The sequence below is a fragment of the Pristiophorus japonicus genome, chromosome X, assembly GCF_044704955.1.
Source record: "Pristiophorus japonicus isolate sPriJap1 chromosome X, sPriJap1.hap1, whole genome shotgun sequence".
Classification (NCBI taxonomy): domain Eukaryota; kingdom Metazoa; phylum Chordata; class Chondrichthyes; family Pristiophoridae; genus Pristiophorus; species Pristiophorus japonicus.
Window position 1 is genome coordinate 30,759,276 of NC_092010.1, and position 23,731 is coordinate 30,783,006.

The following is a 23,731-nucleotide window of genomic DNA, read 5'->3' on the forward strand; positions in this document are numbered from 1 at the left end:
GTGGAGGCCCCAGGAACAGTGTGGGGGCCCCAGGAACAATGTGGGAGCCCCGGGAGCAGTGTGGGGGCCCCAGGAGCAGTGTGGGAGCCCCGGGAGCAATGTGGGGGCCCCAGGAGCAGTGTGGAGGCCCCAGGAACAGTGTGGGAGCCCCGGGATCAGTGTGGGGGCCCCAGGAGCAGTGTGGAGGCCCCAGTAACAGTGTGGAGGACCCAGGAACAGTGTGGGAGCCCCGGGAGCAGTGTGGGAGCCCCAGGAGCAGTGTGGGAGCCCCAGGAGCAGTGTGGGGGCCCCAGGAACAGTGTGGAGGCCCCAGGAACAGTGTGGGAGCCCCAGGAGCAGTGTGAGAGCCCAGGAGCAGTGTGGGAGCACCAGGAGCAGTGTGGGAGCCCCAGGAGCAGTGTGGGGGCCCCAGGAACAGTGTGGGGACCACGGGAGCAGTGTGGAGGACCCAGGAGCAGTGTGGAGGCCCCAGGAACAGTGTGGGGGCCACGGGAGCAGTGTGGAGGACCCAGGAGCAGTGTGGAGGCCCCAGGAACAGTGTGGGAGCCCCAGGAGCAGTGTGGGAGCCCCAGGAGCAGTGTGGGGGCCACGGGAGCAGCGTGGAGGCCCCAGGAACAGTGTGGGAGCCCCAGGAGCAGTGTGGGAGCCCCAGGAGCAGTGTGGGGGCCCCAGGAGCAGTGTGGGGGCCACGGGAGCAGCGTGGAGGCCCCAGGAACAGTGTGGGGGCCCCGGGAGCAGTGTGGGGGCCCCAGGAGCAGTGTGGGGGCCCCGGGAGCAGCGTGGAGGCCCCAGGAACAGTGTGGGGGCCCCAGGAACAGTGTGGGGGCCCCAGGAACAGTGTGGAGGCCCCAGGAACAGTGTGGAGGTCCCAGGAGCAGTGTGGAGGCCCCAGGAGCAGTGTGGAGGCCCCGGGAACAGTGTGGGGGCCCCAGGAACAGTGTGGAGGCCCCAGGAACAGTGTGGAGGTCCCAGGAGCAGTGTGGAGGCCCCAGGAGCAGTGTGGAGGCCCCGGGAACAGTGTGGGGGCCCCAGGAGCAGTGTGGGGGCCCCAGGAACAGTGTGGGGGCCCCAGGAGCAGCGTGGAGGACCCAGGAGCAGTGTGGAGGCCCCAGGAACAGTGTGGGGGCCCCAGGAGCAGTGTGGGGGCCCCAGGAACAGTGTGGGGGCCCCAGGAGCAGCGTGGAGGACCCAGGAGCAGTGTGGAGGCCCCAGGAGCAGTGTGGGAGTCCCAGGAGCAGTGTGGGGGCCCCAGGAGCAGTGTGGGGGCCATGGGAGCAGCGTGGAGGCCCCAGGAACAGTGTGGGGGCCCCGGGAGCAGTGTGGGGGCCCCAGGAGCATTGAGGGGGCCCCGGGAGCAGCGTGGAGGCCCCAGGAACAGTGTGGGGGCCCCAGGAACAGTGTGGAGGCCCCAGGAACAGTGTGAAGGTCCCAGGAGCAGTGTGGAGGCCCCAGGAGCAGTGTGGAGGCCCCAAGAACAGTGTGGGGGCCCCAGGAGCAGTGTGGGGGCCCCAGGAACAGTGTGGGGGCCCCAGGAGCAGCATGGAGGACCCAGGAGCAGTGTGGAGGCCCCAGGAACAGTGTGGGGGCCCCAGGAGCAGTGTGGGGGCCACGGGAGCATTGTGGGGGCCCCAGGAGCAGTGTGGAGGCCCCAGGAGCAGTGTGGGGGCCCCAGGAGCAGTGTGGGGGCCCCAGGAGCAGCGTGGAGGCCCCAGGAGCAGTGTGGGGGCCCCAGGAGCAGTGTGGAGGCCCCAGGAACAGGTGGGGGCCCCAGGAGCAGCTTGGAGGCCCCAGGAGCAGTGTGGAGGCCCCGGGAGCAGCGTGGAGGCCCCGGGAGCAGCTTGGAGGCCCCAGGAGCAGTATGGAGGCCCCAGGAGCAGTGTGGAGGCCCCAGGAACAGTGTGGGGGCCCCGGGAGCAGCGTGGAGGCCCCAGGAGCAGCTTGGAGGCCCCAGGAACAGTGTGGAGGCCCCAGGAACAGGTGGGGGCCCCAGGAGCAGCGTGGAGGCCCCAGGAGCAGTGTGGGGGCCCCAGGAGCAGTGTGGAGGCCCCAGGAACAGTGTTGGGGCCCCAGGAGCAGTGTGGGGGCCCCAGGAGCAGTGTGGGGGCCCCAGGAGCAGTGTGGGGGCCCCAGGAGCAGCGTGGAGGACCCAGGAACAGTGTGGGGGCCCCAGGAGCAGTGTGGAGGCCCCAGGAACAGGTGGGGGCCCCAGGAGCCGCGTGGAGGACCCAGGAGCAGTGTGGGGGCCCCAGGAGCAGTGTGGAGGCCCCACGAACAGTGTGGGGGCCCCAGGAGCAGTGTGGGGGCCCCAGGAGCAGTGTGGGGGCCCCAGGAACAGTGTGGAGGCCCCAGGAACAGTGTGGGAGCCCCAGGAGCAGTGTGAGAGCCCAGGAGCAGTGTGGGAGCACCAGGAGCAGTGTGGGAGTCCCAGGAGCAGTGTGGGGGCCCCAGGAACAGTGTGGGGACCACGGGAGCAGTGTGGAGGACCCAGGAGCAGTGTGGAGGCCCCAGGAACAGTGTGGGGGCCACGGGAGCAGTGTGGAGGACCCAGGAGCAGTGTGGAGGCCCCAGGAACAGTGTGGGAGCCCCAGGAGCAGTGTGGGAGCCCCAGGAGCAGTGTGGGAGCCCCAGGAGCAGTGTGGGAGCCCCAGGAGCAGTGTGGGAGCCCCAGGAGCAGTGTGGAGGCCCCAGGAACAGTGTGGGGGCCCCAGGAACAGTGTGGGAGCCCCGGGAGCAGTGTGGGGGCCCCAGGAGCAGTGTGGGAGCCCCGGGAGTAATGTGGGGGCCCCAGGAGCAGTGTGGAGGCCCCAGGAACAGTGTGGGAGCCCCGGGATCAGTGTGGGGGCCCCAGGAGCAGTGTGGAGGCCCCAGTAACAGTGTGGAGGACCCAGGAACAGTGTGGGAGCCCCGGGAGCAGTGTGGGAGCCCCAGGATCAGTGTGGGAGCCCCAGGTGCAGTGTGGAGGCCCCAGGAACAGTGTGGGGGCCCCAGGAACAATGTGGGAGCCCCGGGAGCAGTGTGGGGGCCCCAGGAGCAGTGTGGGAGCCCCGGGAGCAATGTGGGGGCCCCAGGAGCAGTGTGGAGGCCCCAGGAACAGTGTGGGAGCCCCGGGATCAGTGTGGGGGCCCCAGGAGCAGTGTGGAGGCCCCAGTAACAGTGTGGAGGACCCAGGAACAGTGTGGGAGCCCCGGGAGCAGTGTGGGAGCCCCAGGAGCAGTGTGGGAGCCCCAGGAGCAGTGTGGGGGCCCCAGGAACAGTGTGGAGGCCCCAGGAACAGTGTGGGAGCCCCAGGAGCAGTGTGAGAGCCCAGGAGCAGTGTGGGAGCACCAGGAGCAGTGTGGGAGCCCCAGGAGCAGTGTGGGGGCCCCAGGAACAGTGTGGGGACCACGGGAGCAGTGTGGAGGACCCAGGAGCAGTGTGGAGGCCCCAGGAACAGTGTGGGGGCCACGGGAGCAGTGTGGAGGACCCAGGAGCAGTGTGGAGGCCCCAGGAACAGTGTGGGAGCCCCAGGAGCAGTGTGGGAGCCCCAGGAGCAGTGTGGGGGCCACGGGAGCAGCGTGGAGGCCCCAGGAACAGTGTGGGAGCCCCAGGAGCAGTGTGGGAGCCCCAGGAGCAGTGTGGGGGCCCCAGGAGCAGTGTGGGGGCCACGGGAGCAGCGTGGAGGCCCCAGGAACAGTGTGGGGGCCCCGGGAGCAGTGTGGGGGCCCCAGGAGCAGTGTGGGGGCCCCGGGAGCAGCGTGGAGGCCCCAGGAACAGTGTGGGGGCCCCAGGAACAGTGTGGGGGCCCCAGGAACAGTGTGGAGGCCCCAGGAACAGTGTGGAGGTCCCAGGAGCAGTGTGGAGGCCCCAGGAGCAGTGTGGAGGCCCCGGGAACAGTGTGGGGGCCCCAGGAGCAGTGTGGGGGCCCCAGGAACAGTGTGGGGGCCCCAGGAGCAGCGTGGAGGATCCAGGAGCAGTGTGGAGGCCCCAGGAACAGTGTGGGGGCCCCAGGAGCAGTGTGGGGGCCCCAGGAACAGTGTGGGGGCCCCAGGAGCAGCGTGGAGGACCCAGGAGCAGTGTGGAGGCCCCAGGAGCAGTGTGGGAGTCCCAGGAGCAGTGTGGGGGCCCCAGGAGCAGTGTGGGGGCCATGGGAGCAGCGTGGAGGCCCCAGGAACAGTGTGGGGGCCCCGGGAGCAGTGTGGGGGCCCCAGGAGCATTGAGGGGGCCCCGGGAGCAGCGTGGAGGCCCCAGGAACAGTGTGGGGGCCCCAGGAACAGTGTGGAGGCCCCAGGAACAGTGTGAAGGTCCCAGGAGCAGTGTGGAGGCCCCAGGAGCAGTGTGGAGGCCCCAAGAACAGTGTGGGGGCCCCAGGAGCAGTGTGGGGGCCCCAGGAACAGTGTGGGGGCCCCAGGAGCAGCATGGAGGACCCAGGAGCAGTGTGGAGGCCCCAGGAACAGTGTGGGGGCCCCAGGAGCAGTGTGGGGGCCACGGGAGCATTGTGGGGGCCCCAGGAGCAGTGTGGAGGCCCCAGGAGCAGTGTGGGGGCCCCAGGAGCAGTGTGGGGGCCCCAGGAGCAGCGTGGAGGCCCCAGGAGCAGTGTGGGGGCCCCAGGAGCAGTGTGGAGGCCCCAGGAACAGGTGGGGGCCCCAGGAGCAGCTTGGAGGCCCCAGGAGCAGTGTGGAGGCCCCGGGAGCAGCGTGGAGGCCCCGGGAGCAGCTTGGAGGCCCCAGGAGCAGTATGGAGGCCCCAGGAGCAGTGTGGAGGCCCCAGGAACAGTGTGGGGGCCCCGGGAGCAGCGTGGAGGCCCCAGGAGCAGCTTGGAGGCCCCAGGAACAGTGTGGAGGCCCCAGGAACAGGTGGGGGCCCCAGGAGCAGCGTGGAGGCCCCAGGAGCAGTGTGGGGGCCCCAGGAGCAGTGTGGAGGCCCCAGGAACAGTGTTGGGGCCCCAGGAGCAGTGTGGGGGCCCCAGGAGCAGTGTGGGGGCCCCAGGAGCAGTGTGGGGGCCCCAGGAGCAGCGTGGAGGACCCAGGAACAGTGTGGGGGCCCCAGGAGCAGTGTGGAGGCCCCAGGAACAGGTGGGGGCCCCAGGAGCCGCGTGGAGGACCCAGGAGCAGTGTGGGGGCCCCAGGAGCAGTGTGGAGGCCCCACGAACAGTGTGGGGGCCCCAGGAGCAGTGTGGGGGCCCCAGGAGCAGTGTGGGGGCCCCAGGAACAGTGTGGGGGCGCCAGGAACAGTGTGGGGGCCCCAGGAGCAGTGTGGAGGCCCCAGGAGCAGCGTGGAGGCCCCAGGAACAGTGTGGGGGCCCCAGGAGCAGTGTGGGGGCCCCAGGAGCAGTGTGGGGGCCCCAGGAGCAGTGTGGGGGCCACGGGAGCATTGTGGGGGCCCCAGGAGCAGTGTGGGCGCCCCGGGAGCAGCGTGGAGGCCCCAGGAGCAGCGTGGAGGCCCCAGGAGCAGTGTGGGGGCCCCAGGAACAGTGTGGAGGCCCCAGGAGCAGTGTGGGGGCCCCAGGAGCAGTGTGGAGGCCCCAGGAGCAGTGTGGTGGCCCCAGGAGCAGCGTGGAGGTCCCAGGAGCAGCGTGGAGGCCCCAGGAGCAGTGTGGGGGCCCCAGGAGCAGCGTGGAGGCCCCAGGAACAGTGTGGGAGCCCCGGGGAGCAGTGTGGAGGCCCCAGGAACAGTGTGGGGGCCCCAGGAGCAGCGTGGAGGCCCCAGGAGCAGCGTGGGGGCCCCGGGAACAGTGTGGAGGCCCCAGGAGCAGCGTGGGGGCCCCAGGAACAGCGTGGGAGCCCCAGGAGCAGTGTGGAGGCCCCAGGAGCAGCGTGGGGACCCCGGGAACAGCGTTGGGGCCCCAGGAGCAGTGTGGAGGCCCCAGGAGCAGTGTGGAGGCCCGAGGAGCAGTGTGGGAGCCCCAGGAACAGCGTGGAGGCCCCAGGAGCAGCGTGGAGGCCCCAGGAGCAGCGTGGAGGCCCCAGGAGCAGTGTGGAGGCCCCAGGAGCAGCGTGGAGGCCCCAGGAGCAGCGTGGAGGCTCCAGGAGCAGCGTGGGGGCCCCGGGAACAGCGTGGAGGCCCCGGGAGCAGCGTGGAGGCCCCAGGAGCAGTGTGGAGGCCCCAGGAACAGTGTGGGGGCCCCGGGAACAGTGTGGAGGCCCCAGGAGCAGTGTGGGGGCCCCAGGAACAGTGTGGGGGCCCCGGGAACAGTGTGGGGGCCCCAGGAACAGTGTGGGGGCCCCAGGAACAGCGTGGAGGCCCCAGGAACAGTGTGGAGGCCCCAGGAACAGTGTGGAGGCCCCAGGAACAGTGTGGGGGCCCCAGGAACAGTGTGGGGGCCCCAGGAACAGCGTGGAGGCCCCAGGAGCAGCGTGGAGGCCCCAGGAACAGCGTGGAGGCCCCAGGAACAGTGTGGGGGCCCCAGGAACAGCGTGGAGGCCCCAGGAGCAGCGTGGAGGCCCCAGGAACAGCGTGGAGGCCCCAGGAGCAGTGTGGAGGCCCCGGGAACAGTGTGGGGGCCCCAGGAGCAGCGTGGAGGCCCCAGGAGCAGTGTGGAGCCCCCAGGAACAGTGTGGGGGCCCCAGGAACAGTGTGGAGGCCCCAGGAACAGTGTGGGGGCCCCAGGAACAGCGTGGAGGCCCCAGGAGCAGTGTGGAGGCCCCAGGAGCAGTGTGGAGGCCCCAGGAACAGTGTGGGAGCCCCAGGAACAGTGTGGGGGCCCCAGGAACAGCGTGGAGGCCCCAGGAGCAGTGTGGAGGCCCCAGGAGCAGTGTGGAGGCCCCAGGAACAGTGTGGGAGCCCCGGGGAGCAGTGTGGTGGCCCCGGGGAGCAACGTGGAGGCGTACTACTTCAGGGAGCAGGGCGAGCTGGTGCAGGAGGGCGAGGGCAACAAAGAGTGACGTCATCAAGGTCCAGGTCGCTGATTGGAGCGTGGGCAGATACAGCAGGAGCGGCGAGAGACTGTGGAGGGATGTGATTGGGGCCCAGGAGAGGCGTGAGTTCGGGGCCAGGGGCCCAGGGACAGCACGGGCCCAGCCCACACTGCGATATGTGTGCACACTAGGTCCATGCAGCAGAGCTGGTCTCCAGTTGTCTTGGTTAACCCTTGCCACTGGACCAAGACCTAGCTCTGCCAAACCCGTGTGGTGGCTGGTGTGCAACGGTCACCCCATGTTAAAAAAATCCACCCACAGGCATCTTCCACCCTTCAGGATGTAGTTCGGGACCTGGAATATTAGGTCCTTCATTGAAACATCTGTGAACTCATCCTTTTTGACATGGAAGCAAGTCCTCCTCGCTTCGAGGGACCGCCTATGATGATGACTGGAGAGCTACTGATGTCTGTGGAATTGTAGCTACCATGCGTCTTCAGCGGAGGGGAGAACACTGAAAGAGGAAAACAGAGTGCTCTTGGATCGTGCAAGTTGAGCATTGTTAAAGCTTTATCTCCCCACCCCCCCGACCTCCCCGCCTTTAAAAGAACCTCCTCAAACCTATCTGTTCCACCGTGCATTTGATCAACTCTCAAACCCTAACCCTAACCCTAACCCTAACCCTAACCCTAACCTGAAGCAGCTTGAAAAGTTTTATTATCTTACAGGGGCGATCGAGCGGAAGTCCTGATGAAACGCATCGAGCGGAAAGGTTGACTCTGTCACTCTCTCCGCAGATACTGCCCGACCTGCTGAGCGATGTTCCCCATGAGCTGCACTTTGTTCCGCACGGCCTGTTTCGTTTAACACGCGGTCCCTTTACATTTCTGCGCCCGAGCGGTATTGAAGAAAGGAAGACTTGCATTTCTATAGCGCCTTTCACGACCACCGGACGTCTCAAAGCGCTTTACAGCCAATGAAGCACTTTTGGAGTGCACTCACTGTTGTAATGCGGGAAACACGGCAGCCAACTTGCGCACAGCAAGCTCCCACACACAGCAATGTGATAATGACCAGATTATCTGCCTTAGTGATGTTGATTGAGGGATAAATATTGGCCCCAAGACACCGGGGATAACTCCCCTGCTCTTCTTCCAATTAGGATCTTTTACGTCCACCTGAGAGAGCAGACGGGGTCTCGGTTTAATGTCTCACCCGAAAGACGGCACCTCCGACAGTGCAGCGCTCCCTCAGTATTGCCCCTCCAACAGTGCAGCGCTCCCTCAGTACTGCTCCTCCGAAAGTGCAGCGCTCCCTCAGTACTGCCCCTCCGACAGTGCAGCGCTCCCTCAGTACTGCCCCTCCGACAGTGCAGCGCTCCCTCAGTACTGCCCCTCCGAAAGTGCAGCGCTCCCTCAGTACTGCCCCTCCGACAATGCAGCGCTCCCTCAGTACTGCCCCTCCGACAGTGCAGCGCTCCCTCAGTACTGCACTGGAGTGTCAGCCTAGATTTATGTGTTCAAGTCCCCGGAGTGGAACTCGAACCCACATCAGCATAGACAGTCCCTTGGAATCGAGGAAGACTTGCTTCCACTAAACTGTACCTTGAAATGAAATGCACGCAAGTGCATTGTATGGAACTGCTGTCAGCATCCAAATGAATTGTGTGGAATTGCTGAGCGCAAGGTACTGAACTATTTTCCAATGTATTGTGAACATTTTATATGAATAAAGTATATTTTTGGAAAAAAAAGACTTGCTTCCACTCTAAAAGTGAGTTCTCAGGTGACTGTACAGTCCAATACAGGAATTACAGTCTCTGTCACAGGTGGGACAGATAGTCATTGAGGGAAGGGGAGGGTGGGACAGGTTTGCCGCACGCTCCTTCCGCTGCCTGCGCTTGCTTTCTGCATGCTCTCGGCGACGAGACTCGAGGTGCTCAGCGCCCTCCCGGATGCTCTTCCTCCACTTTGGGACGACCTTCTGACTCAGAGGCGAGAGAGCTGCCCACTGAGCCACAGCTGACACTTAAGCAAGCGGCGAGCAGTGTGCGCGGAACCTCTCGGACGACTGTGCGGCCACACACGCGCGCAGCTTACGGGGAGCATTGGCGCTGAGTGTTTGCAGCAGTTTTTTGCTTTTCTCATTTCAGATTTCCAGTGTCCGCAGTGTTTTCCTTCTGATGTGGCGCAAGTGTTTACCTCAGTGTTTCCCACCTCCGTAGAGTTCTTCGGTCACGGCCTTTGTGTCACGAATAACTAATTGACAGTACATTTTATTTCTTTGTTTGTATGTCGCAGGTATTTGGCTGCGCAGTCCCATCGGCCTCCCTTGGCACCAGATGCAGTCCAGTTCAGTTATTTACTTTACACAAACAAATGTAGGCACTGTCTCCACCCCAGGGTGAATAGACTTGATATGGCTTCTGGCAAAACAGATTCCTGATCGCTATGGAAACCAGGGCACACCCAATGTGACCATCGCCTTCCTTCAACTGCCTTGTTTACCATAAAAGGAGAGTTGTTACAGCAATCCAGGTCGACAGGAGATCGAGGTAAAACAGGATAGTTGGCCACAGTTAGTTACCTTGGATGCAATTGCTGACCGCAATGTACAGAACTATTTTCCAATGTGTCGTGAACATTTTTATGTGAATAAAGTATATTTTTGAAACAAAAAAAACCCAGTTAGTTACAATCGAGTTGGAGAAGTAAAAACTGAAAGTGCAGGAAACACTGGGCAGCTCGGGCAACATCTGTGGAGCGAGAAACAGAATTAACGTTTCAGGGCGATGACTGTTGTCAGAACTGGGAAAAGCCCTCCGACTTGAAACGTGAACTCTGTGTGTCTCTCCACGGATGCTGCCGGGCCTGAAAGAAAGAAAGACAGACTTGCATCTCTATAGCGCCTTTCACGACCACCGGACGTCCCAAAGCACTTTACAGCCAATGAAGTACTTTTGGAGAGTAATCACTGTTGTAATGTGGGAAACGCGGCAGCCAGTTTGCACACAGCAAGCTCCCACAAACAGCAATGTGATAATGACCAGTTAATCTGTTTCAGTGATGTTGGTTGAGGGATAAATATTGGCCAGGACACCGGAGAGAACGCCCCTGCTCTTCTTCGAAATAGTGCCATGGGATCTTTTACATCCACCTGAGAGCAGACAGGGCCTCGGTTTAACATCTCATCTGAAAGACAGCACCTCCAACCATGCGGCACTCCCTCAGTACTGCACTGGAATGTCAGCCGAGATTTCTGTGCTCAAGTCTCTGGAGTGGGACTTGAACCCACAACTTTCTGACTCCGAGGCAAGGGTGCTGTCCACTGAGCCACAGCTGACATTGCTCACAGCAACACAGCCTGCCGAGTGTTCCCAGCACTTTCTGTTTTTAACGTCAGATTTCCAACATCTGCAGTGTTTTGCCTTTGCATTGGGATTGGAGATGTGCAGAGTGGGAGCCTGCTCATACACTTGCTTTCACTAAAGCTGGACACATCCAATAAGGAACAGTTCCAGACTCAAAGCACCCACATGTGCTGAGCATTGCAACAGTAACTCATCATCATCATCATAGGCAGTCCCTTGGAATCGAGGAATCGAAAAGTGAGTTCTCAGGTGACTGAACAGTCCAATACGAGAATTACAGTCTCTGTCACAGGTGGGACAGACAGTGGTTGAGGGAAAGGGTGGGTGGGGAGTCTGGTTTACCGCACGCTCCTTCCGCTACATGCACTTGTTTTCTGCATGCTCTCAGCGATGACACTCGAGGTGCTCAGCGCCCTCCCGGATGCACTTCCTCCACTTAGGGCGGTCTTTGGCCAGGGGACTCCCAGGTGTCGGTGGGGATGTTGCATTTTATCAGGGAGACTTTGAGGGTGTCCTTGAAACGTTTCCTCTGCCCACCTGGGGCTCGCTTGCCATGCAGGAGTTCCGAGTGGAGCGCTTGCTTTGGGAGTCGTGTGTCAGGCACGCGGACAATGTGGCCTGCCCAGCGGAGCTGGCAACAGTAACGAACAAGCACGCTGACACCATTTTATACTGCTTCAGTGTTGCATTGTTGCAGTGTTCGAGCTTTTGAAACCAAACCTGGTAACATTGTTATCAGTTAAATGGGTGTTGGCTGTGGCTCAGTGGATAGCACACTCGCCTTTGAGTCAGAAGTCATGGATTCAAGTCACAATAGCACGTAAATCTAGGCTGTTACTCCAGTGCACAGCTGAGGGAGTGCTGCACTGTCGAATCTGCTGCTTTTTGGATGAGACGTTAAACCGAGGCCCCGTCTGCTCTCTCAGATAGACGTAAAAGATCCCACGGCACAACATCGAAGAAAAGCAACGAGTTCTCCCCGGTATCCTGGGGCCAATATTTATCCCTCAATCAACATCACGAAAACAGATTATCTGGTCATTATCACATTTATGGGAGCTTGCTGTGCGCAAATTGGCTGCCGCGTTTCTGACATTACAACAGTGAAGACACTTCAAAAAGTGCTTCATTGGCTGTAAAGCACTTGGGGACGTTCGAAAGAAACGCAGGGTATTAGAGCACAGAGTGTGGGGGGGGGAAACACAGGGTATTAGAGCACAGAGTGTGGGGGGAAACGCAGGGTATTAGAGCACAGAGTGTGGGGGAAACGCAGGGTATGAGAGCACAGAGTGTAGGGGGAAACGCAGGGTATTAGAGCACACAGTGTAGGGGGAAACGCAGGGTATTAGAGCACAGAGTGTAGGGGGAAACGCAGGGTATGAAAGCACAGCGTGTGGGGGGAAACGCAGGGTATTAGAGCACAGAGTGTAGGGGGGAAACACAGGGTATTAGAGCACACAGTGTAGGGGGAAACACAGGGTATTAGAGCACAGAGTGTAGGGGGAAATGCAGGGTATTAGAGCACAGAGTGTGGGGGGAAACGCAGGGTATTAGAGCACAGAGTGCAGGGGGAAACACAGGGTATTAGAGCACAGAGTGTGGAAAGAAACGCAGGGTATTAGAGCACAGAGTGTAGGGGGAAACACAGGGTATTAGAGCACACAGTGTAGGGGGAAACGCAGGGTATTAGAGCACAGAGTGTAGGGGGAAACGCAGGGTATGAAAGCACAGCGTGTGGGGGGAAACGCAGGGTATTAGAGCACAGAGTGTGGGGGGAAACGCAGGGTATTAGAGCACAGAGTGTAGGGGGGAAACACAGGGTATTAGAGCACACAGTGTAGGGGGAAACGCAGGGTATTAGAGCACACAGTGTTGGGGGGAAACGCAGGGTATTAGAGCACAGAGTGTAGGGGGAAACGCAGGGTATTAGAGCACACAGTGTAGGGGGAAACGCAGGGTATTAGAGCACACAGTGTAGGGGGGAAACGCAGGGTATTAGAGCACAGAGTGTGGGGGAAAACACAGGGTATTAGAGCACAGAGTGTAGGGGGAAATGCAGGGTATTACAGCACAGTGTGTGGAAAGAAACGCAGGGTATTAGAGCACAGAGTGTGGAAAGAAACGCAGGGTATTAGAGCACAGAGTGTGCAAAGAAACGCAGGGTACTAGAGCACAGAGTGTGGAAAGAAACGCAGGGTATTAGAGCACAGAGTGTGGAAAGAAACGCAGGGTATTAGAGCACAGAGTGTAGGGGGGAAACACAGGGTATTAGAGCACACAGTGTAGGGGGAAACACAGGGTATTAGAGCACAGAGTGTAGGGGGAAACACAGAGTATTAGAGCACAGAGTGTAGGGGGAAACGCAGGGTATTAGAGCACACAGTGTTGGGGAGAAACACAGGGTATTAGAGCACAGAGTGTAGGGGGAAACGCTGGGTATTAGAGCACACAGTGTTGGGGGGAAACACAGGATATTAGAGCACAGAGTGTGGGGGGGAAACGCAGGGTATTAGAGCACAGAGTGCAGGGGGAAACGCTGGGTATCAGAGCACAGAGTGTAGGGGGGGAAATGCAGGGTATTAGAGCACAGAGTGTGGGGGGAAATGCAGGGTATTAGAGCACAGAGTGTAGGGGGAAATGCAGGGTATTAGAGCACAGAGTGTAGGGGGAAACACAGGGTATTAGAGCACAGAGTGTAGGGGGAAACACAGGGTATTAGAGCACAGAGTGCAGGGGGAAACGCAGTGTATTAGAGCACAGAGTGTAGGGGGGGAAATGCAGGGTATTAGAGCACAGAGTGTGGGGGGAAATGCAGGGTATTAGAGCACAAAGTGTAGGGGGGGAAACGCAGGGTATTAGAGCACAGAGTGTAGGGGGAAACGCAGGGTATTAGAGCACACAGTTTGGGGGGAAACGCAGGGTATTAGAGCACAGAGTGTGGGGGGAAACGCAGGATATTAGAGCACAGAGTGTGGGGGGAAACGCAGGATATTAGAGCACACAGTGTGGGGGGAAACGCAGAGTATTAGAGCACAGAGTGTGGAAAGAAACGCAGGGTATTAGAGCACACAGTGTAGGGGGGAAACGCAGGGTATTAGAGCACACAGTGTAGGGGGAAATGCAGGTTATTAGAGCACACAGTGTCGGGGGAAACGCAGGGTATTAGAGCACACAGTGTAGGGGGAAACGCACGGTATTAGAGCACACAGTGTTGGGGGGAAATGCAGGGTATTAGAGCACAGAGTTTGGGGGGGAAACGCAGGGTATTAGAGCACAGAGTGCAGGGGGAAACGCAGGGTATTAGAGCACAGAGTGCAGGGGGGGAAACGCAGGTTATTAGAGCACAGAGTGTGGGGGAAACGCAGGGTATTAGAGCACAGCATGTGGGGGGGGAAACACAGGGTATTAGAGCACAGAGTGCAGGAGGTAACGCAGAGTATTAGAGCACACAGTGTTGGGGGAAACGCAAGGTAGTAGAGCACAGAGTGCGGAAAGAAACGCAGAGTATTGGAGCACAGAGTGTGGAAAGAAACGCAGGGTATTAGAGCACAGAGCGTAGGGGGAAACGCAGGGTATTACAGCACACAGTGTAGGGGGAAACGCAGGGTATTAGAGCACACAGTGCAGGGGGAAACGCAGGGTATTAGAGCACACAGTTTTGGGGGGAAACGCAGGGTATTAGAGCACAGAGTGTGGGGGGGAAACGCAGGGTATTAGAGTAAAGAGTGCAGGGGGAAACGTAGGGTATTACAGCACACAGTGCAGGGGGGAAACGCAGGGTATTAGAGCACAGAGTGTACCGGGGGAAACGTGGGGTATTAGAGCACAGAGTGCAGGGGGAAACGCAGGGTATTAGAGCACAGAGTGTAGGGGGAAACGCAGGGTATTAGAGCACAGAGTGTAGGGGGAAACGCAGGGTATTAGAGCACAGAGTGCAGGGGGAAACGCAGGGTATTAGAGCACAGAGTGTAGGGGGAAACGCAGGGTATTAGAGCACAGAGTGTAGGGGGAAACGCAGGGTATCAGAGCACAGAGTGTAGTGGCGGAAACACAGGGTATTAGAGCACAGAGTGTGGGGCGAAATGCAGGGTATTAGAGCACAGAGTGTAGGGGGGGAAACACAGGGTATTAGAGCACAGAGTGTGGGGGGGGAAATACAGGGTATTAGAGCACGGAGTGTAGGGGGAAACGTAGGGTATTAGAGCACGGAGAGTAGGGGGAAACGCAGGGTATTAGAGCACAGAGTGTGGGGGGAAACGCAGGGTATTAGAGCACAGAGTGTGGGGGGAAACGCAGGGTATTAGAGCACAGAGTGTAGGGGGAAACGCAGGGTATTAGAGCACGGAGAGTAGGGGGAAACGCAGGGTATTAGAGCACAGAGTGTGGGGGGAAACGCAGGGTATTAGAGCACAGAGTGTGGGGGGAAACGCAGGGTATTAGAGCACAGAGTGTAGGGGGAAACGCAGGGTATTAGAGCACAGAGTGTAGGGGGAAACGCAGGGTATTAGAGCACACAGTGTGGGGGGAAACGCAGGGTATTAGAGCACAGAGTGCGGAAAGAAACGCAGGGTATTAGAGCACAGAGTGTGGAAAGAAACGCAGGGTATTAGAGCACAGAGTGTAGGGGGAAACGCAGGGTATTAGAGCACAGAGTGCAGGGGGAAACGCAGGGTATTAGAGCACACAGTGTGGGAGGAAACGCAGGGTATTAGAGCACAGAGTGTAGGGGGAAACGCAGGGTATTAGAGCACAGAGTGTAGGGGGGGAAACGCAGGGTATTAGAGCACAGACTGTGGAGGGAAACACAGGGTATTAGAGCACACAGTGCAGGGGAAACGCAGGGTATTAGAGCACACAGTGTGGGGGGAAACGCAGGGTATTAGAGCACAGAGTGTAGGGGGAAACGCAGGGTATTAGAGCACAGAGTGTGGAAAGAAACGCAGGGTATTAGAGCACAGAGTGTAGGGGGAAACGCAGGGTATTAGAGCACACAGTGTGGGGAGAAATGCAGGGTATTAGAGCACAGAGTGTGGGGGGGGAAACACAGGGTATTAGAGCACAGAGTGTAGGGGGAAACACAGGGTATTAGAGCACACAATGTCGGGGGAAACGCAGGGTATTGGAGCACAGAGTGTCGGGGGGAAACACAGGGTATTAGAGCACACAGTGCAAGGGAAACGCAGGGTATTAGAGCACACAGTGTGGGGGGAAACGCAGGGTATTAGAGCACAGAGTGCGGAAAGAAACGCAGGGTATTAGAGCACAGAGTGTGGAAAGAAACGCAGGGTATTAGAGCACAGAGTGTGGAAAGAAACGCAGGGTATTAGAGCACAGAGTGTAGGGGGAAACGCAGGGTATTAGAGCACAGAGTGTGGAAAGAAACGCAGGGTATTAGAGCACAGAGTGTAGGGGGAAACGCAGGGTATTAGAGCACAGAGTGCAGGGGGAAACGCAGGGTATTAGAGCACAGAGTGTGGGGGGGAAACGCAGGGTATTAGAGCACAGAGTGTGGGGGGAAACGCAGGGTATTAGAGCACAGAGTGTAGGGGGAAACGCAGGGTATTAGAGCACAGAGTGTGGGGGGAAACGCAGGGTATTAGAGCACAGAGTGTGGGGGGAAACGCAGGGTATTAGAGCACAGAGTGTAGGGGGAAACTCAGGGTATTAGAGCACAGAGTGTGGTGGGAAACACAGGGTATTAGAGCACAGAGTGTTGGGGGAAACGCAGGGTATTAGAGCACGGAGAGTAGGGGGAAACGCAGGGTATTAGAGCACAGCGTGTGGGGGGAAACGCAGGGTATTAGAGCACAGAGTGTAGGGGGAAACGCAGGGTATTAGAGCACGGAGAGTAGGGGGAAACGCAGGGTATTAGAGCACAGAGTGTGGGGGGAAACACAGGGTATTAGAGCAGAGAGTGTAGGGGGAAACGCAGGGTATTAGAGCACGGAGAGTAGGGGGAAACGCAGGGTATTAGAGCACAGAGTGTGGGGGGGAAACGCAGGGTATTAGAGCACAGAAAGTCGGGGGAAACGCAGGGTATTAGAGCACAGCGTGTGGGGGGGGGAAACACAGGGTATTAGAGCACAGAGTGTAGGGGGAAGCGCAGGGTATCAGAGCACGGGGTGTAGGGGAATACGCAGGGTATTAGAGCACAGAGTGTAGGGGGAAACGCAGGGTATTAGAGCACAGAGTGCGGAAACAAACGCAGAGTATTAGAGCACAGAGTGTGGAAAGAAACGCAGGGTATTAGAGCACAGAGCGTAGGGGGAAACGCAGGGTATTAGAGCACAGAGTGTGGGGGGAAACGCAGGGTATTAGAGCACAGAGTGTAGTGGGGAAACGTAGGTTATTAGAGCACACAGTGTAGGGGGAAACGCAGGGTATTAGAGCACACAGTGTGGGGGGGAAAAGCAGGGTATTAGAGCACAGAGTGTCGGGGGAAACGTAGGTTATTAGAGCACACAGTGTAGGGGGAAACGCAGGGTATTAGAGCACACAGTGTGGGGGGGAAAAGCAGGGTATTAAAGTAAAGAGTGCAGGGGGATCCGTAGGGTATTACAGCACACAGTGCAGGGGGGAAATGCAGGGTATTAGAGCACAGAGTGTACGGGGGGAAACGCAGGGTATTAGAGCACAGAGTGTAGGGGGGAAACGCAGGGTATTGGAGCACAGAGTGTAGGGGGAAACGCAGGGTATGAGAGCACAGAGTGTAGGGGGAAACGCAGGGTATCAGAGCACAAAGTGTAGGGGGGAAATGCAGGGTATTAGAGCACAGAGTGTAGGGGGAAACACAGGGTATCAGAGCACAGAGTGTAGTGGGGGAAACACAGGGTATTAGAGCACAGAGTGTGGGGGGAAACGCAGGGTATTAGAGCACAGAGTGTGGGGGGGGGGAAACACAGGGTAATAGAGCAGAGAGTGTGGTGGGAAACACAGGGTATTAGAGCACGGAGAGTAGGGGGAAACGCAGGGTATTAGAGCACGGAGTGTAGGGGGAAACTCAGGGTATTAGAGCACAGAGTGCAGGGGGAAACGCAGGGTATTAGAGCACACAGTGTGGGGGGAAACGCAGGGTATTAGAGCACAGAGTGTGGGGGGGAAACGCAGGGTATTAGAGCACAGAGTGTGGGGGGAAACGCAGGGTATTAGAGCACAGAGTGTAGGGGGAAATGCAGGGTATTAGAGCACAGAGTGTAGGGGGAAACACAGGGTATTAGAGCTCAGAGTGTAGGGGGGGAAACGCAGAGTATTAGAGCACAGAGTGTAGGGGGAAACGCAGGGTATTAGAGCACACAGTGTGGGGGGAAACGCAGGGTATTAGAGCACAGAGTGTGGAAAGAAACGCAGGGTTTTAGAGCACAGAGTGTGGAAAGAAACGCAGGGTATTAGAGCACAGAGTGTAGGGGGAAACGCAGGGTATTAGAGCACAGAGTGTAGGGGGAAACGCAGGGTATTAGAGCACACAGTGTGGGGAGAAACGCAGGGTATTAGAGCACAGAGTGTGGAAAGAAACGCAGGGTATTAGAGCACAGAGTGCAGGGGGAAACACAGGGTATTAGAGCACAGAGTGTCGGGGGAAACGCAGGTATTAGAGCACAGAGTGTAGGGGGAAACGCAGGGTATTAGAGCACACAGTGTGGGGGGAAACGCAGGGTATTAAAGCAAAGAGTGTCGGGGGAAACACAGGGTATTAGAGCACAGAGTGTCGGGGGTAACGCAGGGTATTAGAGCACACAGTCTGGGGATAAACGCAGGGTATTAGAGCACAGAGTGTGGAAAGAAACGCAGGGTATTAGAGCACAGAGTGTGGAAAGAAACGCAGGGTATTAGAGCACAGAGTGTAGGTGGGAAACGCAGGGTATTAGAGCACAGAGTGTAGGGGGAAACGCAGAGTATTAGAGCACACAGTGTAGGGGAAACGCAGTGTATTAGAGCACAGAGTGTGGAAAGAAACGCAGGGTATTAGAGCACAGAGTGTGGAAAGAAACGCAGGGTATTAGAGCACAGAGTGTAGGGGGGAAACACAGGGTATTAGCGCACAGATTGTCGGGGGAAACGCAGGGTATTAGAGCACACAATGTCGGGGGAAACGCAGGGTATTAGAGCACAGAGTGTAGGGGGGAAACACAGGGTATTAGAGCACACAGTGCAGGGGAAACGCAGGGTATTAGAGCACACAGTGTAGGGTGAAACGCAGGGTATTAGAGCACACAGTGTAGGGGGAAACGCAGGGTATTAGAGCACACAGTGTGGAAAGAAACGCAGGGTATTAGAGCACAGAGTGTGGAAAGAAACGCAGGGTATTAGAGCACAGAGTGTGGAAAGAAACGCAGGGTATTAGAGCACAGAGTGTAGGGGGAAACGCAGGGTATTAGAGCACAGAGTGCAGGGGGAAACGCAGGGTATTAGAGCACACAGTGTGGGGGGAAACGCAGGGTATTAGAGCACAGAGTGTCGGGGGAAACACAGGGTATTAGAGCACAGAGTGTCGGGGGAAACGCAGGGTATTAGAGCACACAGTCTGGGGATAAACGCAGGGTATTAGAGCACAGAGTGTGGAAAGAAACGCAGGGTATTAGAGCACAGAGTGTGGAAAGAAACGCAGGGTATTAGAGCACAGAGTGTAGGTGGGAAACGCAGGGTATTAGAGCACAGAGTGTAGGGGGAAACGCAGAGTATTAGAGCACACAGTGTAGGGGAAACGCAGGGTATTAGAGCACAGAGTGTGGAAAGAAACGCAGGGTATTAGAGCACAGAGTGTGGAAAGAAACGCAGGGTATTAGAGCACAGAGTGTAGGGGGGAAACACAGGGTATTAGCGCACAGATTGTCGGAGGAAACGCAGGGTATTAGAGCACACAATGTCGGGGGAAACGCAGGGTATTAGAGCACAGAGTGTTGGGGGGAAACACAGGGTATTAGAGCACACAGTGCAGGGGAAACGCAGGGTATTAGAGCACACAGTGTAGGGTGAAACGCAGGGTATTAGAGCACACAGTGTAGGGGGAAACGCAGGGTATTAGAGCACACAGTGTGGAAAGAAACGCAGGGTATTAGAGCACAGAGTGTGGAAAGAAACGCAGGGTATTAGAGCACAGAGTGTGGAAAGAAACGCAGGGTATTAGAGCACAGAGTGTAGTGGGGAAACACAGGGTATTAGAGCACACAGTGTAGGGGGAAACGCAGGGTATTAGAGCACAGAGTGCAGGGGGAAACGCAGGGTATTAGAGCACACAGTGTGGGGGGAAACGCAGGGTATTAGAGAACAGAGTGCGGAAAGAAACGCGGGGTATTAGAGCACAGAGTGTGGAAAGAAACGCAGGGTATTAGAGCACAGAGTGTGGAAAGAAACGCAGGGTATTAGAGCACAGAGTGTAGTGGGGAAACACAGGGTATTAGAGCACACAGTGTAGGGGGAAACGCAGGGTATTAGAGCACACAGTGTTGGGGTGAAACGCAGGGTATTAGAGCACAGAGTGTCGGGGGAAACGCAGGGTATTAGAGTAAAGAGTACAGGGGGAAACGTAGGATATTACAGCACACAGTGCAGGGGGGAAACGCAGGGTATTAGAGCACAGAGTGTAGGGGGGAAACGCAGGTATTAGAGCACAGAGTGCAGGGGGAAACGTAGGGTATTAGAGCACACAGTGCGGGCGGAAACGCAGGGTATTAGAGCACAGAGTGTGGAAAGAAACACAGGGTATTGGAGCACAGAGTGTAGGGGGTAACGCAGGCTATTAGAGCACAGAGTGTAGGGAGAAACACAGGGTATCAGAGCACAGAGTGTAGGGGGGGAAACGCAGGGTATTAGAGCACAGAGTGTGGGGGGAAACGCAGGGTATTAGAGCACAGAGTGTGGGGGGGGGGAAACACAGGGTATTAGAGCACAGAGTGTGGGGGGAAACGCAGGGTATTAGAGCACAGAGTGCGGAAAGAAACGCAGGGTATTAGAGCACAGAGTGTGGAAAGAAACGCAGGGTATTAGAGCACAGAGTGTGGAAAGAAACGCAGAGTATTGGAGCACAGAGTGTGGAAAGAAACGCAGGGTATTGGAGCACAGAGTGTAGGGGGTAACGCAGGCTATTAGAGCACAGAGTGTAGGGAGAAACACAGGGTATCAGAGCACAGAGTGTAGGGGGGGAAACGCAGGGTATTAGAGCACAGAGTGTGGGGGGAAACGCAGGGTATCAGAGCACAGAGTGTGGGGGGGGGAAACACAGGGTATTAGAGCACAGAGTGTGGGGGGAAACGCAGGGTATTAGAGCACAGAGTGCGGAAAGAAACGCAGGGTATTAGAGCACAGAGTGTGGAAAGAAACGCAGGGTATTAGAGCACAGAGTGTGGAAAGAAACGCAGAGTATTGGAGCACAGAGTGTGGAAAGAAACGCAGGGTATTAGAGCACAGAGTGTGGAAAGAAACGCAGAGTATTAGAGCACAGAGTGTAGGGGGAAACGCAGGGTATTAGAGCACAGAGTGTAGGGGGAAACGCAGGGTATTAGAGCACAGAGTGCGGAAAGAAACGCAGGGTATTAGAGCACAGAGTGTGGAAAGAAACGCAGGGTATTAGAGCACAGAGTGTGGAAAGAAACGCAGAGTATTAGAGCACAGAGTGTGGAAAGAAACGCAGGGTATTAGAGCACAGAGTGTGGAAAGAAACGCAGAGTATTAGAGCACAGAGTGCAGGGGGAAACGCAGGGTATTAGAGCACAGAGTGCAGGGGGAAACGCAGGGTATTAGAGCACACAGTGTGGGGGCAAACGCAGGGTATTAGAGCACAGAGTGCGGAAACAAACGCAGAGTATTAGAGCACAGAGTGTGGAAAGAAACGCAGGGTATTAGAGCACAGAGTGTAGTGGGGAAACACAGTGTATTAGAGCACAGAGTGTAGGGGGGAAACGCAGGGTGTTAGAGCACAGAGTGTCGGGGGAAACGCAGGGTATTAGAGCACAGAGTGTGGGTGGAAACGCAGGGTATTAGAGCACAGAGTGTAGGGGGGAAACGCAGGGTATTAGAGCACAGAGTGTAGGGGGAAACGCAGGGTATGAGAGCACAGAGTGTGGGGGGAAACACAGGGTATTAGAGCACAGAGTGTGGGGGGAAACGCAGGGTATTAGAACACAGAGTGTGGGGGGAAACACAGGGTATTCGAGCACAGAGTGTAGGGGGAAACGCAGGGTATTAGAGCACACAGTGTGGGGGGAAACGCAGGGTATTAGAGCACAGAGTGTAGGGGGAAACGCAGGGTATTCGAGCACAGAGTGTAGGGGGAAACGCAGGGTATTAGAGCACACAGTGTGGGGGGAAACGCAGGGTATTAGAGCACAGAGTGCGGAAAGAAACGCAGGGTATTAGAGCACAGAGTGTGGAAAGAAACGCAGGGTATTAGAGCACAGAGTGTATGGGGAAACGCAGGGTATTAGAGCACAGAGTGTAGGGGGGAAACGCAGGGTATTAGAGCACAGAGTGTAGGGGGAAACGCAGAGTATTAGAGCACACAGTGTAGGGGAAACGCAGGGTATTAGAGCACAGAGTGTGGAAAGAAACGCAGGTTTTTAGAGCACAGAGTGTGGAAAGAAACGCAGGGTATTAGAGCACAGAGTGTAGGGGGGAAACACAGGGTATTAGAGCACACAGTGTAGGGGGGAAACGCAGGGTATTAGCGCACAGATTGTAGGGGGAAACGCAGGGTATTAGAGCACACAATGTCGGGGGAAACGCAGGGTATTAGAGCACACAGTGCAGAGGAAACGCAGGGTATTAGAGCAGACAGTGTAGGGGGAAACGCAGGGTATTAGAGAACACAGTGTAGGGGAAAACGCAGGGTATTAGAGCACACAGTGTGGAAAGAAACGCAGGGTATTAGAGCACAGAGTGTAGGGGGGAAACGCAGGTATTAGAGCACAGAGTGCAGGGGGAAACGTAGGGTATTAGAGCACACAGTGCGGGCGGAAACGCAGGGTATTAGAGCACAGAGTGTGGAAAGAAACGCAGGGTATTGGAGCACAGAGTGTAGGGGGTAACGCAGGCTATTAGAGCACAGAGTGTAGGGAGAAACACAGGGTATCAGAGCACAGAGTGTAGGGGGGGAAGCACAGGGTATTAGAGCACAGAGTGTGGGGGGAAACGCAGGGTATTAGAGCACAGAGTGTGGGGGGGGGAAACACAGGGTATTAGAGCACAGAGTGTGGGGGGAAACGCAGGGTATTAGAGCACAGAGTGTAGGGGGAAACGCAGGGTATTAGAGCACAGAGTGTGGGGGGAAACGCAGGGTATTAGAGCACAGAGTGTGGAAAGAAACGCAGAGTATTGGAGCACAGAGTGTGGAAAGAAACGCAGGGTATTGGAGCACAGAGTGTAGGGGGTAACGCAGGCTATTAGAGCACAGAGTGTAGGGAGAAACACAGGGTATCAGAGCACAGAGTGTAGGGGGGGAAACGCAGGGTATTAGAGCACAGAGTGTGGGGGGAAACGCAGGGTATCAGAGCACAGAGTGTGGGGGGGGGAAACACAGGGTATTAGAGCACAGAGTGTGGGGGGAAACGCAGGGTATTAGAGCACAGAGTGCGGAAAGAAACGCAGGGTATTAGAGCACAGAGTGTGGAAAGAAACGCAGGGTATTAGAGCACAGAGTGTGGAAAGAAACGCAGAGTATTGGAGCACAGAGTGTGGAAAGAAACGCAGGGTATTAGAGCACAGAGTGTGGAAAGAAACGCAGAGTATTAGAGCACAGAGTGTAGGGGGAAACGCAGGGTATTAGAGCACAGAGTGTAGGGGGAAACGCAGGGTATTAGAGCACAGAGTGCGGAAAGAAACGCAGGGTATTAGAGCACAGAGTGTGGAAAGAAACGCAGGGTATTAGAGCACAGAGTGTGGAAAGAAACGCAGAGTATTAGAGCACAGAGTGTGGAAAGAAACGCAGGGTATTAGAGCACAGAGTGTGGAAAGAAACGCAGAGTATTAGAGCACAGAGTGCAGGGGGAAACGCAGGGTATTAGAGCACAGAGTGCAGGGGGAAACGCAGGGTATTAGAGCACACAGTGTGGGGGCAAACGCAGGGTATTAGAGCACAGAGTGCGGAAACAAACGCAGAGTATTAGAGCACAGAGTGTGGAAAGAAACGCAGGGTATTAGAGCACAGAGTGTAGTGGGGAAACACAGTGTATTAGAGCACAGAGTGTAGGGGGGAAACGCAGGGTGTTAGAGCACAGAGTGTCGGGGGAAACGCAGGGTATTAGAGCACAGAGTGTGGGTGGAAACGCAGGGTATTAGAGCACAGAGTGTAGGGGGGAAACGCAGGGTATTAGAGCACAGAGTGTAGGGGGAAACGCAGGGTATGAGAGCACAGAGTGTGGGGGGAAACACAGGGTATTAGAGCACAGAGTGTGGGGGGAAACGCAGGGTATTAGAACACAGAGTGTGGGGGGAAACACAGGGTATTCGAGCACAGAGTGTAGGGGGAAACGCAGGGTATTAGAGCACACAGTGTGGGGGGAAACGCAGGGTATTAGAGCACAGAGTGTAGGGGGAA